This window comes from Brienomyrus brachyistius, unplaced genomic scaffold (assembly GCF_023856365.1).
Source record: "Brienomyrus brachyistius isolate T26 unplaced genomic scaffold, BBRACH_0.4 scaffold37, whole genome shotgun sequence".
NCBI lineage: Eukaryota > Metazoa > Chordata > Actinopteri > Osteoglossiformes > Mormyridae > Brienomyrus > Brienomyrus brachyistius.
The window spans coordinates 3,748,088-3,767,780 of record NW_026042312.1 but is presented as its reverse complement, the minus strand read 5'-3'; the positions used below and the strand labels follow the sequence as shown (position 1 = coordinate 3,767,780).

At 46.8% G+C, this 19,693-nt stretch overlaps 1 long non-coding RNA gene across 1 annotated transcript; it reads right to left on the bottom strand.

Annotated features, from left to right (window-relative positions):
* Nucleotides 1–503: 503 nt before the first annotated feature.
* On the bottom strand, nt 504–1,558 carry LOC125722221 (uncharacterized). Its single transcript, XR_007386222.1, has 4 exons — nt 1,437–1,558; nt 1,089–1,178; nt 852–1,007; nt 504–698 (listed from the first exon to the last, which is right to left on the bottom strand). It is a non-coding gene; the product is annotated as an uncharacterized LOC125722221 (long non-coding RNA).
* Nucleotides 1,559–19,693: the final 18,135 nt, after the last annotated feature.

Below are 19,693 nucleotides of genomic sequence, written 5' to 3'. Positions count from 1 at the left end.
ATACCCAGCTTCTCTGTATGCACCGTACTTACTGATCAGCAAACTTCTTGTGTGCGTTTCTTTAAAGCACTTCTTCCCATTAACTCCTTTCCAGTTTATTTTTTTGGCTACTGCATCTGCAAAAAGCCTTGAAAGTATGTTCCATGTGACTCGTTTAGCATTTTGTCCTACTGTAGCACCCAGAGCAGAAATCTGAAAAGACAAAAATATTTCATATAAAAAGGCAAAGATAAGTATACATACTGACTGTGAAAACCAACTGTAGGAGATCCTGATCGTACATCACATCATGTCATACAAACAATTCAGGGTTTATCTGAACATTAAACCTAATTTATTATTTGGTTTTGCTGTTTTCATTAACTATGTTAAAGTTAATCGATGAAAGAAGTCACTTTTCAGAGATCTGATACAATAAGCAGTATATTGGCCCAGCAATGATAGTTTTATTTAAAATTAAAACGTAAAAAGTTACAATACCATGTTTTGCTTAGCCTGCGAGTTCCTTGAATCTTTAAGCCAGTCCTCCAACTCCTCAACTTCAGACATGGTGGCCAGTGGCAAACTGATATTGGGATGCATTTCAGCCACAGCAGTGTCTGTCGCCATACGTGCAGCAGGATTATTAACGGTAGCAGCAAGCTGCATCTGCTGTTCCTTGATATGTTCCAACAGTGTTAGGATGTGCAGTTGAGCGGCTACAAAGAGTTGGGAAAGTATTTAATTAAAATAGTTGATTTACATATTTTTTATAATGTGGTCACTAGGACAGTATCTACCAAGTTCTCAATATTTATTATTTTAAACATCGTTTAGTCACAGACTCAGTTTTCAAATGAAAAGAATTTTACCAGAGCAAGGAATAGGTCCAGTGCCTGTCCTCCCCAGTCTAAACCGGGGCTTAAATGAATGGTCTTGATGTTCTTCAGAAAGAGGTGTAGCAGAGACCTGGCTCATAGAGCTTGAGGGCATGTGAGAGATGGGGGTGGTAACTGCATGCACTGGAGCTGGAGAAAGGCAAGCAGAATGCATGTAAGTGATCGCTTTCATGAGCAAAGCCTTATAAAGTAATCATAAAAGTATAGTACCTGTGTAACGGCCGTGTTCAGAATGTCTAATGGAGAAGTGAAGAGGACTGGAAGGCATGCCAAGTGTCGTAATGGGGGCAGGTGGTGCAGCTGGGAAAAATGACAATGATTATTTTTACGTGAATATTAGAAATAAACACAGCTATTCATATATAAAATAATTCACTATCATAGCAGTAAATTAAGTTTCAATGACTCATCTGACTGAGTTCTGCTAAGCACATGAAATTACAGTAACTGTCAGTCCTTCAGAACTAAGCTGACTGAATAGTTATATTAATCTTTAATAGGTGGATATTAGCATAACCGGTGCTTACAGAATAATTCAATGAAAACAGAGGAACATACTGGTAAAACAGGGATATTCAGTATGCCTCAGGTTTAGCAGAGGTCCAGCAGAGGTCTGGCGAGCTGAATCAGAGAGTATGTCAGGAGTAGGTGGAAGAATAGGTGGTGCTGGTGTAGAGGAGATACTGCTGCATCTCCTCTTTTTACCCACTTCTACTTCATTGTCTGAGTCTGTATCACCAAAAACGTGCCTAACAAACAAAACAAATCAAAATCAAGCAGTTAATTTTTTGGCACAAGTAAAAACAGTCAAAACCGACAGAGACTCCTTGTATCAGACTGTGTTCAGTTTGTTTAAACTACATCAATAAACTACATTAAAATGAGTAAAAATTGCTTAAATTCAACCAGGCACTAAATATTCAGTTAGTCTGCTCTTTAGATCTTATCAATGAATCCCTGTGTCATTTGAAGTTGTGCAGAAGTAATAACCACACTACAAACTACCTTTTACTTATTTGATAATTAGGGAAAATTACCGTAGCAGCACAACATATCAGTTTTGCAACACCTAGCATGTGCTCTCTGGTTAAATATATCTGCCTAAATGTTCTTATTTTCAAATGTTGCCTGTGTCTCACACATCAAACCTCGGCTTCATGTTTCTTTTCCTAATCACTTCTTCCTCGTCTGTTTGTAACTCAGACGTGTTACAGGTCAGTTTCTCTCTTGCCTTTCGATAATCACCTGATCAGAAATCACAAAATGTCAATAAACGCAAACTCACACATAAGAAATGCTTAAATGTATCACTTTACACAAAATACACAAGCAGTTCCATTTTGTGGCCTGATCTGACCCTTTAAGCCATCAATATTTATCTGTAGTCTAAAAGTAAAGCCATCTGCAACATTCTTAATTAGCTGGGTTAGTGTGTCATGCAGTGCTGTCAAGATACCTCTATAATGATACAAACCACCACATTTTTGTTGGATTTTATAGTCAGTGCTTGTTTGAAGGATGGTTCGAGCATCCTTGGGCAGTTCTGGGTGGTACACTCTCAACAAACTAAGGAGGGCTGTGAGTGCCTCTAAAGAAACTCCAAACTGTACAGACCAATTGGCTAAGCTTGCAACAAGGCTGACTGGCTTATCAACAAACTGAGACTCTGACTCAGAATCAGACTCTGAAGCATCTAGTCTCTCTGCCTCTTCTCCAGTATCATCTGTGCAAAGTGCATCTAAATGGTCATCTATCGGAAAGAGACTTGAGTCACTGCAGCTATCAGTGTCATTGGTGGTGAACTGAGAGTCAACTCTGTCAGCTGTTGTTTGCTCTGATTCTATCAGACAGTCTTCTGCAATGTCATGCAGTCATTTTTCTAAAGAAATGCGAGTCCTCCGCCTGACTCCAGAGCTTGTTAATGGAGGTTCCCATTGTCTCTAAAAAGATTTAAGAAAAACAGCTTTACAGTGCATATGTAGGAATATGTTGCCACTAGCCAGTATAATTTAGCTGCACGTGCCTTTAAAGTGTGTGTGTGTGTGTGTGTGTGATATATATCTCAATGACTGTGAAGTCATTTTTACTCTGTAAAAAACTTTGTTAATTTCACATTCAACTAAATGAGCAAAGAAATATGAAGAATAGAAAGCATGAAATACACAACTATGGTACAGTTACAGAAAAAACATGAATGGCTTTTTCACTCAGAACTGAGATCACAATTCTCTCACGATTCTGCCTCGAAACGCTAATTTATAATGTTCAGTATAAATACAGCCTTCAATACACTACTGTCATGCCCGGCTCGTCCGCTCCTCCTGTGTGCCACGCCCCCTAATTACCCACGTGTGATTTCCTGATCCTGCCCAGTCGTGTCTTGTTTCCTGCTGCCTTGTTCTGTGTATTTAAGTCCTGGTCTCCCCAGTTTGCTTGGTCTGTCATTGATGTTTGTGAGTCAATGCCTGTTACCCGTCCTGTTCCCCGATTAAACCCCCGTTTTCCCGTATCCCGCTTGCCTGCCTGCTCCTTACCCGCACGATCGCCGCTCTGCTCGCGATTGTTGCCCACGACCCGTGACAGAATGACAGACCACAAGAAGAAGCGGAGAAGGCGGAAGAAGCTCCCTGAAGAGCCGATCCGTCTGGGCGCCTGCTCGCTCTCCAGCCCCTGGCTCCCACAGGAGGAGGAGCTCGTCCTGGGTCCCGACCTGGGGCCGTACGGTCTGGGACCCTGCTCCCTGGCGAGGCTCTGGGCTCCGAGCGAGGACGACGAGGACGAGCCCTTCGTCTTCCCGGACCCAGAGCTCCTCCCTGCGGAACAGCTTGAGCAGCCGCCTCCGCTGCTCGCTGCGGCCGCCTGGTCAGAGGGGCTTCCTCCGTTAACGCCCACGGACACACAGCTCTCTCCCCCTGCAGTAACCACCCCGGAGGCGCTACCCGCGCCTCACCCAGGGAAGCCGGTGAACTGCGCCTCCCAGTTCTTTGCCCTTCAGGGGTTGTTCTGGAGGATCTGGGGGGAACTGGTCCCTCCAGTAAGTCCGGAGGTAGTGGAGCTAACGGAGCGACTCCAGAGGAGCTTTGCAGCGTTTACTCCCGCTTCCGACCCCGAGCAGCTGGAGAGTATGACAGAGGACGTGCGGCAGCTCCTACTGCTCCAGAGGGCTGCAGACCCCGCGCCCGTGCAGCCGCCATTGCCGGCGGACCCCGCGCCCGTGCAGCCGCCATTGCCGGCGGACCCCGCGCCCGTGCAGCCGCCATTGCCGGCGGACCCCGCGCCCGTGCAGCCGCCATTGCCGGCGGACCCCGCGCCCGTGCAGCCGCCATTGCCGGCGGACCCCGCTCCCGTGCAGCCGCCGCTGCCGCCTTCGCCGCTGCCGCCGCCTGCGCAGCCGCCGCCTGCGCAGCCGCCTTCGCTGCCTGCTGCAGCTCCCGGGCAGGCGCCCCCACTGCAGCCGCCTGCTGCAGCTCCCGGGCAGGCGCCCCCACTGCGGCCGCCTGCTGCAGCTCCCGGGCAGGCGCCCCCACTGCGGCCGCCTGCTGCAGCTCCCGGGCAGGCGCCCCCCACTGCAGCCAGCTCCCGTTCCTGACCGCGCTCCAGTTCCTGCAGAGGCGCCCCCTCTGCAGCCGCCTGCTGCAGCTCCCGGGCAGGCGCCCCCTCTGCAGCCGCCTGCTGCAGCTCCCGGGCCGGCGCCCCCACTGCAGCCACCTCCTGTTCCTGACCGCGCTCCTGTTCCTGACCGCGCTCCAGTTCCTGACCGCGCTCCTGTTCCTGACCGCGCTCCTGTTCCTGACCGCGCTCCTGTTCCTGACCGCGCTCCTGTCCCTGCAGAGGCGCCCCCACTGCAGCCACCTGCTGCGGCTCCCGGGCAGGCGCCCCCACTGCAGCCACCTGCTGCGGCTCCCGGGCAGGCGCCCCCACTGCAGCCACCTGCTGCAGCTCCCGGGCAGGCGCCCCCTCTGCAGCCGCCTGCTGCAGCTCCCGGGCCGGCGCCCCCACTGCAGCCACCTCCTGTTCCTGACCGCGCTCCTGTTCCTGACCGCGCTCCAGTTCCTGACCGCGCTCCTGTTCCTGACCGCGCTCCTGTTCCTGACCGCGCTCCTGTCCCTGCAGAGGCGCCCCCACTGCAGCCACCTGCTGCGGCTCCCGGGCAGGCGCCCCCACTGCAGCCACCTGCTGCGGCTCCCGGGCAGGCGCCCCCACTGCAGCCACCTGCTGCGGCTCCCGGGCAGGCGCCCCCACTGCAGCCACCTGCTGCGGCTCCTGTCAGCGCTCCAGTTCCTGGCCGCGCTGCAGCAGCTCCCGAGGCGCCCCCTGTGACAGTTTCTCCCTCGCCCCGGCGAACTCGACCCCAACCTGGGGTCATGTCTGTGTCCCGTAAAGGGAGGGGACACAGACGCAGGGCTGGGGTCCCGCCCGCCCTGCCCCCTGGCTCGCCCTGCCTCGCCTGCGCTGGGGCTCGGTTGGCGCCTGCGGGTCCTGGCCCTCCGGGTCGGCTGTCGCCTGCGGGTCCCTCTCCGGTGCCTCGTCGCCCTGCCTCGCTCCCCTCTCCGGGTCCTGGTCGGTCGCCTGGGGGTTCTCCGACGGCGGCTCCTCGGTCGCCTGCGGGGCCCCTACCTCCGGCCCTCCCCCGGACATCGCCGCCTGCTGCGGCTCCCCCCTCCTCCGTGCCTTCGCCCTGGCCCCTTCCAGCTCCCTCGTCCCCTGCCCTGGTGCTCCCTCCTGCTCCCTCCCTGGCCCCTCCGCGGGTCCCTCGCCCTGTCTCCTCTGCCCCTTCTCGGTCCCCTTCGGCTCCGGCCTCCCGGCCGCCTGCGGCCCCTCCGGCTGCCGCCCGTCGCCCGCTGGGGCTCCCACGGGCTCCCCTTTGTTCCCCCGCCTTCTCTCCCTTCTCTCCTGCCCTGGTCCCTCCTTTGTTTGCTCCTCCTCCTGTCTTTCCTCCTTTCTCCGTTCCTCGTTCCTTTGTTCCTCCCGTCTCTGTTCCTTGTGCCCCGGTGTACCCGCCTTGCACTCCTGGCCCCTTTGTTCCGCCCGTTCCTTCTGTGTCTCCCTTCCTGGTTTGCCTGTCTGCCTTCCCGACCCTCTGTCAGGTTTTGTCTTTTGTCTTGTCCCTCGCTCTGTTTTGTACCTCGGTCCTGTTCCCTGTCCTGCGTTAATTCTGTTCTTGTTTTCCAGGTCCTGTCCTGCCTCGTCCCGTCCGTCGCCCCCTTCCTTGGCGCGCCCGGTGTAGCGCGCCTTTGGGGGGGGGTTCTGTCATGCCCGGCTCGTCCGCTCCTCCTGTGTGCCACGCCCCCTAATTACCCACGTGTGATTTCCTGATCCTGCCCAGTCGTGTCTTGTTTCCTGCTGCCTTGTTCTGTGTATTTAAGTCCTGGTCTCCCCAGTTTGCTTGGTCTGTCATTGATGTTTGTGAGTCAATGCCTGTTACCCGTCCTGTTCCCCGATTAAACCCCCGTTTTCCCGTATCCCGCTTGCCTGCCTGCTCCTTACCCGCACGATCGCCGCTCTGCTCGCGATCGTTGCCCACGACCCGTGACAACTACATTTGGCCGTGTATGATTTCTGAAGGTGTATGTGAGTGGAGCATCGGTCTGATTCACAGGTGAATCTAGCCAATAATACTCAAAACAAAAACCAAATGATTTTTACTGGCTGTTGTAAGGACATAAAACTTATAGGTCCTGCAGGCCCCAACTCTGATCAGCCTGCATCAGTCTATTTCAGAACTCCAAGAAAAGGATCCACTGGCCCAGGCAAGACTGGACTCCACGTATCAAGCCATCCCTTTTAAGGAAGGCAAAGGCCTGCCGGCTCCTGAGAGACTGGATAGGAATAACTGGAGCAATACAGGAAAAGCAAGACCTTTCACCCCCGGAGTGACCGGAGTTCCATAGTCAATTCACAGCAACAACAGCTGTCAGTCTTCATACACTGACACCTTTTCCACTATAAACAGGATGACTCACCACACATAGATATTAGGGACAAATACACACATGTTTGGTCTCGTTTGAATATGCATGAGACGAGGAGTATTACACTCTCAGATTTAAGGCAGTATAACTTTCCCTAAGAGAAATATAGAAACTTCGGCTAAACCCACCAAACTGAGAGAGCCTCTCACATGGTAGAACAAGGGAATTACGACCACCCCCTAAAGTGATCTGATTGGCTGGGGACTTGAGAGCCAAGGTCAGCAATGCCCCTAAAATTAACCATTGACCGAAATTGGTCAGTCTTCAGAGACACGCCATCATCTGGGTTGGATACTTAAGGAAGGGCTTCAGAAGAAGTGGGGGAGTCACTCTGTAATCAGAGCTCGCACAGAGAACTGGGCGAAAGTCCATCTGTAGTCAGATACATTCCGCAGAACTTTGTGCACTCTCAGCTGAGGAATGTGATTGTTTAATATTGTATTTGTCCAAATGTATTTACAAGTATGTGGCCACATGTCAATAATTGTATATTGTAGTATGTTTAATAAATGTTGTTTCGATTACTTTATGACTGTCTGATTTGCTAACTTCTTTATAAACTTTCCAGATTGGACTTCTATCCTGATTAGGACTAAAGTGGTAAATACTATCTTGCAGCCTCTGGGTTAAATCCCCTTTATCCAGGTCCCAAACTCGACTGCCCAGGTTAAGTTAGGTGGATACCAGAACCACACCTCTGGAGTTCGCACACGCTCAGTTACGGGCCGACTTAACCTCTGAGGTCAACACATGCTGATGAAAGGTACCGGTCTACCCTCTGAGGGGCGTACACACTATGTTCCTAGGCACCGGGCATAGTCCCTGAGACGCTCACATGGTAAGACAATGGGTGGCATCGGCGGAGTCCCTGAGACGAGCCCAAAGTAAAACCTCGTACAAACTACTGCAACAAAAGGTGCGCCTTCACAGCCGCTGAGGTTGACACATGTTATGATATGGGCTGCCCCCGGCTGAGCCTCTGAGGTACGTGTGGGGGAGTAAATATCGGCTTAATCTCCGAGGCACCCACATGCTCAGTAATTGGCAGACACTGAGCCTTTGGGAAATTATATAGGTCGAGGGACCAAAATAATCAGAGGCTGACATTGTCTTAAATGGTGGCGATTTCCGTACCGTTAAGACAAACCCTGTGTAGCAGGCCCACGGATCGCCCTATCGGCCGAGGCGAATCTGGCGGACTCCTTCGTCAGGGGTAAACTAGAGTTGGTAATCTAAAGGAGAGTCTCGAAGTAATCCGAACAACATAAACGTCATGACTACAATATACTGAAATAAGGTCATTAATAAAATGGAGTCAGATATTGATTGATTGATTGATTGATTGATTGATGAAACCCTTTATTGCTGTTGCAATATACCATGTCACTAGTCACGAGTACCAGCGAAAAAACTGGCCATCGACCCGACCATACATATACACAAACATCACAGTAGGGGGTAGACCGGTCGGGAGACAGGGGAGGAGAGAAGAAAAGAAACAGAATGACATGAGGAGAGAGGAGGAGAATAAAAAAACAGCCCCCAGACTGTACTCCAGTGGGGAGGACATTGTGGGAACCGAAAAAAACACCTCAGCAACATAAGCACATGGTCACTACACCTTACAACATAAAAATGACACGACTTGCAACGGGTGAGGGAAAAGGGGTGGTGGAGGTAGTCCAGCATAGACAGACAGCCATCCGGTCCTGCAGCCATGGAGGCGCTGGTCAACAGACCCGCCTGTTCACGCTGGGGGTATGAAGCGGCGAAGGCGTTGGATGGGGGGGAGGGAGCGGTAAGTCCTTGGGATCGGGGGAGAGGAATGCAAGAGAGTCTCACTGCCTTGTTCTTCAGGGGGAGTTGTTAGTTCAGCAGCGGCCTTGGCCGAGGCCAGTGCTGATTGGGGGGAGCCAAAACCTGATAGACTAGGGTTGTTTGGGTTTCCGTACGAGAAGCTGTAATTTCCAGCTCCACTAATGTCCACGCTAATGTCCACGCTGGTCTCTGCCATCCAATAAGTTTTGCAAAGCTGTGAGCTTCTCCATGATGTTATCCAGTTTGCGATCCGTAGTCACAGTGATGTTATCCAGTTTCCGATCAATTGTCACAGTCTGAGTGCTAACAGCTCTGCCCACTCCATCAATCATTCCGGCCAGCCTAGTGGGGCTTTGAGCGGCTGTCACCGTCTTCTTCAATCTTTGATAAACCAGGGCAATGCCTAATCCAATCAGCATAATACCTGTAATCATGGTTCCGAATAGGTAGATGTCTTCAATGTCCTCCACGGAAAGAGCTGCCAGGCACACGACCCTCCACCGCTCCCATCCGTCCATCGTGTAGCCAGCAGCATACGTTCCCGCCGGACAGTCAGGTTCCCCCGAACCTAGGCTTCTCGTCGAGAAGATGGTGTCAATTGCGTTGAGAGACCAGCTGATCAAATCCATCGTTTTTCGTAGTTTGGAGAGCAGGGCTGAGAGAATCTCTCAAGTATAAGACAGTAGACTAGACGAGATGAGAGGAGCGAAGCAGGGAAGATAAGGGGATGGAGAGGGAGAGAAGTGCGACCGCCTCCGCTGAGAGCCAAACGAGAATATGATAGATATGTGTCTAAAAAAATATTTTGTATATTAAAAAGGGTAAGTAATTCCCAGGAGCGCTTGGAAGGACCAACACGCATTCACAGCCTTCGGCTGCGCTATTGGATTCCGCCATTGGGCCAGTGGGCGGCTCCCTACACTGTTATGGTTTGAGGCGCATGGATCCCAGGTACTTGCTGTTCGGCGTCTGGGAATTATGGGCTAACAAAACTTTAGGTGATGACAAAGGTAGCAGAAATCCCAGCATTCCCAACACACCTATATTCAGTTTAGGCAAATATGATCCCAATTGGTAGCCGTAACATGGCTTCTGAAAACACACACAAATGTGGAATTACATCTGTGACTTTGAAAACAGAAGTGTGCAATTTTTTTTCTAAGCACAAACTTCAGTGCAGGGTTGTACAAGATTGAAATACAAGTGCGCAAATTTCTGCGCGGGTGAACAAAGTTAAGTGCTCAAATCAATTTCACACCACCACAGATTTCTATCATAATAATCAATGCATATAGCTTACCACAACAGTAAGGTATATAAGCAAATAAACTTATTGCAATTAACTCCACCGTGCACTGAGATTATTCATTAACGTTTAAACGTTTTTCCCCTAATTTGTATTGTATAATTATCAGACAACAGTTTTACACGGTGGTATTTCTAATTTTCCAGATAGATAGAATTATACAATAAAAAAAAAAACACTTACCCTTGGATATGTGGTCGAACCTAAAACGGAGACAGAGTGTGCTATTGAATGTCAAATGTTTCTGCACATTTTCTCGAATAATCTATTAAATTCACCCGAAGAACACAAATAATTGAAATACAAAACATATTTCATGGTATTATAATTCTCAGTGGGGCGGCATGGTGGTGCAGTGGTTAGCACTGTTGCCTCACACTTCTGGGTTCGAGTCTCTGCCTGGGTCACATGTGTGTGGAGTTTGCATGTTCTCCCCATGTCGTCGTGGGGTTTCCTCCGGGTACTCCGGTTTCCCCCCACAGTCCAAAAACATGCTGAGGCTAATTGGACTTGCTAAATTGCCCATAGGTGTGCATGTGTGAGTGACTGGTGTGTGAGTGTGCCCTGCGATGGGCTGGCCCCCCATCCTGGGTTGTTCCCTGCCTCGTGCCCATTGCTTCCAGGATAGGCTCCGGACTCTCCGCGACCCAATAGGATAAGCGGTTTGGAAAATGGATGGATGGATGGATTATCTGTTACAGTACTCTATTATTTCAGTTATATTTACATGTGTTTACATTAAGGTTCAGTATGTTTCCTTAGTTAACTGTATTATTAGTTCCTATCTGCCCTGGTACACAGGGGGACAGTTTAATGCGAAGCGCGGGAAGGGAGTTTGGAGCGCGGCTGGAGCAAGTTGTAAGGTACTCTGTCGCCGAGTAGTGATTATTAAAAACGATTGTAAAAGGAACTGTAGCCCGCTTATTACCCACAGCCTGAGAGGGAGACTGGCACGCGCTACCCATTTATCAAGAAACCAGGGTTACAGGCTGGTGGCAGCGGTGTTTCTTTATTTTCGGAATAATTCGCCAAGGCATTCAACTCGGTTCTTCTGCGCGGAAAATGGCCGCAGCGTACATGTGCATTCTGTGAGTTGTTTGTGTATTAACACGGGCTCTTGCACAGTTAAACGGGCACTGCCTGAAGTACAAAAGTGGAACGCTTGTTATTATTTTTTTCCCGTTAATCTTGTGAGTTGGATAGTACATAAGTATGTCGTTGGTTAACGATCTCAAGGATAACATAAACAGAAACTCAGACTAACAAAAGGTGCAAATACATACTCAGTTGATTACATTGTGTTGATTACATTATAATGTTTATATTGTAATGATTACATCATGGATATTTGGCATACTTAATAATATCATAAAACTTATATTCTACGTTATATAGTGCTAAATAATATTCCATAAGAGCAGCTTCACTCCTGAGTGTCCTGGGTGATTGTAGCTCAGATCCAGCTCTCTCAGGTGTGAGGGGTTTGACCTTAGAGCTGAAACCAGGGAAGAACAGCCTTCTTCTGTGACTCTACAGCCTGCAGAGAGACGGACAAAAACACTCTGATAAATAAGATCACATCACCAATACAAGTATTACTTGTACTTGTAAATGTAACTACTTTCCTGTTGACAATGTGTTTCCTTCCAATAAATACAGTTTACTGTGTGGAAGGAAAACCCAGTAATACTGACCTCAGTATCCCCTGTTTACAGTCTGGAATACTCAGTAATACTGACCTCAGTATCCCCTGTTTACAGTGTGGAATACCCAGTAATACTGACCTCAGTATCCCCTGTTTACAGTCTGGAATACTCAGTAATACTGACCTCAGTATCCTCTGTTTACAGTGTGGAATACCCAGTAATACTGACCTCAGTATCCCCTGTTTACAGTGTGGAATACCCAGTAATACTGACCTCAGTATCCCCTGTTTACAGTCTGGAATACTCAGTAATACTGACCTCAGTATCCCCTGTTTACAGTGTGGAATACCCAGTAATACTGACCTCAGTTTCTCCAGTTTACAGTGTGGAATACTCAGTCCAGCAGAGAGCAGCTTCACTCCTGAATCCTGTACGTCATTGTCACTCAGGTCCAGCTCTCTCATATGTGAGTGGTTTGATCTGAGAGCTGAAGCCAGCGCCTCACAGCATTCCTCTGTGAGTTCACACCGGTTCACCTTTAGGAAAATGAAAGACTTTTAAGATTCAAGATTCTTTATTTGTCACATGCATAGTTATACAGGTACAACATCCAGTGAAATGTATCCTGAACCGCTCTTTTGACTGTGCAACATTAGAATAATTTAATAATTAAAAACCACTTTTTGCATTGGTGCACTGTATATTATATCACATTGAGCCATTACATTCATCACAGAAGAGATTCTTTTAAACAATGAATTTATTGTACAGCTTTTAAGAAGCACATTAACACTCATCTCACTTTTGACTGGAACATTGTATTTTGTTAAACTCAGCTTGTTAAATTTAAACTTGTTAAATTTAAAATTGCAACAGATCCATCACTTTTCTTTGTCTATTAGCTGCTAACCAACACAGTGCTAACCATGACAGTTTGGTGTAAGATCAGCGGGTAATGCTTGAGGGAGGTTATCCATGACAGTATGGTATTAGATCAGTGGGTAACATTTGAGTGAGGTTATCCATGACAGTATGGTATTGGATCAGTGGGTAACATTTGAGTGAGGTTATCCTTGTCAGTATGGTATTAGATCAGTAGGTAACGCTTGAGGGAGGTTATCTATGTCAGTATGGTATTAGATCAGTGGGTAACTCTTGAGGGAGGTCAGCCAGGACAGTATGTTGGTAGATCGGGGGTGACGTTTGGGCCCTTCCATATATTGACACTATTGTGCTGGAAGGGGTCGTGTTCCTCTGTGAGTTTAGCAGCTATGTTGTCGGGGAGCTGCCCCTGTTTGGGTCTCCCAAGGCAAATTGTTCCTGGGTGAGCAGCCAGACAAAGTGTGAGTCACTAACACTAAGGATCATGTGACCCTGCCCAGGTTGGGGAGACCGGGACCCTTCCCTGGAGCAGGTGAGCGCCTAATTTACATGGGCCCCCCCTCCTGTGTATCCACCATCTGCGGGGCGAGTTGTGGGGGTTGGGTGCAATGTGGATCAGGTGGCAGTGTATGCAGGGGCCTAGGCGGACCCATCATCGGCTACCAGTTCTGGTTCTAGGAACATGGAATGTAACCTTTCTGGTGGGAAAGGAACCTGAGCTGGTTGGGGAGGTAGAGAGATACTGACTAAATATATGCACAGGTTGGGCTTGAGAGGGGCTGGACTCCCCTCTATTCCACTCTTGACTTGCCCCTGGTGAGAGGCACTGGGCAGGTGTGGGTCTACTTATGTGCTGATTTCACACGGCCGCCATTTTGAATGGAAAGCGAGGCAGAGGAGGGAGTCACCCCAAGTGGAAGCCTGGAAGTACAGTCACATAACAACGGCTTGGACCGTAAACTTTGAGTTGGTGCCACATTTTACCATAAACGATGCTGAAAAATGGGCTGAGGAGGGATGTTGAATATCAAGAGCAGTTCTGTTAAAAGGATACAGCGACTGAATAGAGGGGAACATTACTGATATTAAAGGTAAGTTAAGGATTTTGACAGGCGTAGCCTAAGTGTCAATGTACTAGCTAATCAGCAAATATCAAAATATTGTTTGCAGCGTGAATAACTAACGTTAGTCATTAACAAGCTTGATTTATTTTCTGAGTTTACAATTTTCTGAGAGAACAAGCACTATTATCCTGAGAGAGGCTGAAAATGCTGGATACATATTACTAAACATATATGGTACTTTACAGAGTTAATCAATGGGGTATGAATATATTTTAGGTCCAAGCAGAGTCAGGTACTTCACCTCCAATGGATCTTGGGTTTTTACATAGAAAATAAAAATCTTCAGCCCCACTGTGAGGAATTATAGCAGGAGGCAGCTTGGTTATATGATACATCCTCACTACTGTAAATCCATGATTCTGCAAAAGTGTGTTTTCTAAATTTGAACTTAGCTTCTAAGTGTCCCGGTTACAAGGAAATCAAGGGAAAGACAAACCTTGATCACATTCTCGTCTTTGATAAGATGTACATCCTGGTTCACAACAATATGCCACACTAGCATCAACGAATTTTGTGGAATTCATCCCACCTCAGCCTTGTTTTCATTTTGAAAATGGTGACCTCTGCGAAATAAGCTAATAGCCCCCCAGTTCAGTGCCAGAACGTTGGAGTTCACCCCAGTGAGTGAGAGGGTTACCTCCCTTCCCCTTCGAGTTGGGGGAGGGGGTCTGACTGTTTATGCGTATGCACCGAACATCAGCTCAGAGTACCTGGACTGCTTGGAGACCTGAGAGGGGGGCTGGGAGGTGCCCCCCGTGGGGACTGCATTGTCCTGCTGGGAGACATTAACGCTGATGTGCGTAGCGACAGTGAAACCTGGAAGGGTGTGATTGGGAGGAACGGCCTGGCCGATCTGAATCCCTGTGCTGCCCACAGTGTGTCCATAATGAACAGCATGGTGGAACATAAGTGCTCCTGTGACCGGAGCATCCTGGGCCGCAGGTCGATGGCCGATGGCCGTCTGATAGGACTGGCAGTTTGTCACTTCTAATATCTGTCCTTAAACGTTTCATGTTCTTTTAATTTTTTATTGTCATATTTAGTCCTACGATTTTACTTTGTGCATTAAGAATTTTATTTCTTATCTTTTCTGGAAAGCACTTTGAATGACCTTCTTGTATGAAGATGTGCTATACAAATAAACTTGACTGAAACCGACATAAAATATTCATTCTCTACTCACTTCAGCTTCTCCAGTTTACAGCTGGGATCCTCCAGTACAGCAGAGAGCAGCTTCACTCCTGAGTCTCCTGGGTGATTGTAGCTCAGATCCAGCTTTCTGAGGTTTGACTTCAGAGCTGAAGTCAGGGAAGAACAGCCTCTCTGTGACTCTACAGCCTGACAGCCTATAGAAAGGAAACCACAAAATTTCAGACAAAATACAGGCAGCAGCGACCTGTCAAATCACCAGTGCTGAAGTTGCCAGTGACTGGCCTGGACCCACCAGAGCAAACAGCCCTTCAGCACCCCCCCACCCCACCCTTCCCCCATCCCAGGTCTCCCTGTTGCTGATAAAAAGCTGCCATTCGGGGGTAATATTCTGCACTTGGGTTTGCCTGAGTGCCTCTGTTCCTGCAGCTGCCACACACTGTTCACTGAAGCTCACCTTTTAGCGTCACTGACTGTAATAACAGACATAAATGATTGGCTTCTAAATTATACCATCCAGTGAGAGTGACCCACTGCATCAAACTGGACTCTCTCACCCCCAGTCCTGCCAGAAGAAGAGCACTGAGGACAGAGAGGATAAGTCCCTGGACTGACGTCAAGATCAAATGGTGTGACATCATAGAAACCGTAAAAGGCCCACGGTCGAGCAGAGAACCACCCGTGAGGAAGTGAGGAATGCCAACAGGAGGCAGTTGGTATTAGATCAGTGGGTAATGCTGGTAGAGTAACCAGTGCTCCCACCCACTCTTTATTTTCTACGTCCTTCTTTGAATTTTTGCCTGCTGTCGTGTCACAGAGACACAGAGTTTGGCCAAAACACACTGATGCTCTTTTTTGGGCAATGTAACAATGCTGCTGATATAAGACCCATACAGAGTATCAGACATATGAGTGTCCCAGTTTACCTTTGTCCAATTTAACATTCACCCAGCCCAAAAGGTCTCACAGCACATTCCATACCTGTTGGCAGTATGAATACAATGAATGATTTCATTGATGAAATTCGCCTTGTGCTGCAAAGGCAGAACTGCAATCAACTGCATTCCCTGGCACAACAACCGCCCTGTGTACCAATCGACACGTCTGGAGGGCTAAGAACTGCCAGCCATCGCCGTGACCGGGTCCCTCATCCTCCGACTGTATATGAAGACGCTCAGTCCCCACAAGCCGTAGTGAGGAATTGTCTCTATGAAAAATGACCCTTTTCTTTCCCGAGTGCTTGCAGCTCCCTCTGTGTTGTCCTGTGTGTGACTCAGCTCCTGACCCCCTGCCCAGTCAGCATGATCCCCAATCCCCATTTATCCCCAGTTATCACTTTGCGAGGCTGCAGAAGTCCTGCCATTTCCTGCAGACTTCAATCCCAGATCACTGATGGCCACAGTAGCCTTTCATCCTGGCAGAGATTTCCCTCCATTGTTTTCTCCACATCCTTCATTAGAAGGAGATGTGAACATCCCCAGCAACTACTGCAGGCCTGTCTGGCTTTAAATTACGCAAATTATAAAGATAAGTTAATTGCAAAAAACTTTATGGATGGAACAGTATTTTCAGAAATTCTGTTTGAGACCCCTTAGCACATGAACATTTTAAAGCCTGTGGTCCACACAGATCTGTACAGTACAGTGAGAGCTGAGGATAGAAGAGATTCATCTCTCACATCTGACAGGTGGCTGATTTGACACAGAATTGTGGTCATGCAGCAGATTTCTAAAATAATAGAGTATTTTATTTGATGTAATTCCAAGGAAATGTGATTTAGCTTCTTCTAAGGGACTGTGAATAGTCCAGCCCATGCGTTTACTCTAGTGTACAGCAGAACAAGGTTTTCTCGGTCACTTTGGTACATTTCTCAGATCAGAAATGAAATTCTCATAACTACTTGTACAACCTCCACATCATCGAGTCCCTTTTGCACATCATAAATGCAAAGTCTCATTCTTTTGGTCAAATTGCAAATGCTTTGGCTCAGTCATGCGAATAATTATGTACAATCCTACATTTTCAATTGTTCATGACATGTTGGTCAAAATATATTATACTGGTTCTCTGTTGAAAAGTCTGACATCTGGTGTTAGTTCATTATATAACTCATTACCTGCAAAATGGTCGTCATAATCGCTCAAGCATGTTCTCTATACATCTGTACAACTGTGCATGTATATATATCCAGTACTGTGCAAAAGTCTTAGGCAGTCCAAAGAAATGTTTGAAGCTGTTTATCTGGGTAGCAAGTGTACTTTGGCTTAGAAAAAAAAGCACAATTTAACATTAGAACGGGTGCAAATTAAGAGTAACACAATAAAAACTAGTAATAATTTCTTAAGTTTTCTAAAAAGTTACTGATATCTAGTTGGATGGCTAGATGAACACCGCTTCAGTTCCCAATCTTCTCCTCAGGGGGACCTCAGCCGTTCCATGATTTTGTTAAATTTCACAAATAGCTCAGTTAAATATATAAATATATTGGTTTAAAAAGTCAGTGACAGATTGACTAGCTGTATGAGGTGGGCTAGTGGCCAAGTCAAAAAATGCATGGCTGCACTGGACGGTCACTGCAAATACTAGGATGATTTTAGCAGAGGTTCTGAAATGGCGAAGCTGACACACTTTGACAGGCATCATATCATAGTTTTATACCAACAGGAGGATAATCTAAACATCATTTTCTTTGCCTGCCTAAGACTTTTGCACAGTACTGTATATATATATTTAGGTCCTCAATCATGGCCTTACAATGGCTGAGGCTGGTCGGCCGAATGATGGGAGAACAACCATGTCCTCAACCATTCAAACATTTAATAGAGCCAACAGGTATGTAATCCAACAATGTGCCCTGTACTGTAATATTGTCCTCTTACTGCAATGTTTCATATTACAGTATTCCATTTGCATTTTATATTATACAGTGAATTTTACTTTATACAGTTACATACTGGATGTATACTGTAGCACACATGTCGCGTCACTCACGGTCACACACACAGATTAACCTCCACCCAAACCACAGGCAATACGGCAATACAAGCAGTGTAGTACAATCTTTTATTAAACATGCAAGAGCAACCCCACTACTTAACACACAGGGGGGGAAACAGAATATCTAACACGACAAAGGGGGGGACAAGCCCTACATACACACCTTTCCCACTGAATACACCCCCATAGAATTAGCACTTCAGTCTCTGAAATTCCTGTGAAAAGGTTGAGCATGTACATGAGCGATTGACTACACACCAATACAATCCAAATCCAAAACACAGATGGTAAATGTGCTTTTCTACTTTTATGAGAACTGAAAGCACTTTACAATTCATGCCTCACATTCACCCATCCACACACCGGGGGCGGAGGCTGCCATGCAAGGCGCCAACCTGCACGCCGGGAGCAATTTGGGGTTCAGTGTCTTGCTCAAAGACACTTTCATGGGGTCAGTAGAAACTAGGGCTTGAACCTGCAACTCTCTGGTTGCTAAACGATAGCACTACCTCCTGCGCCACCATCTTCCCCAAATGTAAGGAGAAGGAGGTTCCTCGGAGCTTCGAGATGTGTTTGGCTGTAATAAATCTGGAATATAGCTATATGACATAGTTTTTGATAACACCAGCATTTATTTTTTAGGCAAAAATGGCAGGCAGATCAGAACTGGCCGGATTTGATGTTGCAGCTTTTAATGAAAGACAAAACAAAATTAAAAAGTGGTGAAGTTTGAATGATTGTGTGTTTATTTCAGTTGTTGATGTTGATAAGATTGGTTTCCTCATACAAATACAACACACATGGTGTTTACTTGAAATGACTGAAAAGTGATACCAGGATCAGGGGGTCAATAAGCTTTTAAGTAATAATGTGTATTGTGCTTGGGATAGAAGCTGCATGTTGTGTTGAAGAAAAGTATAGATTTTCATTTTACAAAATATTCAAAGTAATTGTAATAATAATATTAGTGACGTTCATTTTTAGATGACATTAATTACATAACTAATAATACATTGAGAAGAAATGTTTTGTTATTGTGTAGATGGAAAGACATGAAAGTAATGTGGAAAATCGCCTCTTACCACTGAAACACATGGGGATGGGTGGTGCTAATAATAGTACTGCAGCCAGCCAGTAGGGGGCGCTTGACATGTAGAGTTTTCACCTTTTAGAGACATTTTGGTCTCCATGTTTTTTACAGTCAATGCTTTGATGACAGATTTGAAAGCAGTATGCATAATGCATCAGGGCTCACACTGAAATTGCCTATATGTGGATATATTATGTAACATGGTTCTGTAGGAATGTTGGTACCTTGGAAACACATATACAAATATACCTTATATGTGAGTTTGGATATGGGTGTGGCTGCAACTGGAGAGGCTTGTAGTACATATTCTGCAAAGTTTTCATAATGGTTGTTGCAAATATTATGTAGAAAATATGACAGAGACTTGAATGCAAACATGGGTTTTGTTGGGAAAATATCAGTTCATGAAATACATTACTGAGGAAACTTTTACTTCTATTTAATACTTTTAGGCACACATACATCACGAGGAAAATAAACTATTATTTATAATAATTTATATACCGTGCAATGATTAAACAAAAAAACTATAGCATAGAAAAATCGAATGATACTATCAGACAAAATGGCCATGGAGATGTAACAGAGAGCGGTGAGCTGGAGACCAGAGTCTTGACCCTGAGGAGTGAAATAAAATATTTAATTTCTCTGTTGTGTCGCAAACCTGACAGATACACTACTTGTCAAAAAGAAAAGAACTTACTTCCTCACACATTTCTAAAAGGATGCTTTTGTCAAATCCCTCCAACTCACTGAAAAACCACAGATCAAGATCACATATTATGGCCTAAATAAAAATATAATATAGATATATAATATACACAGTTCATG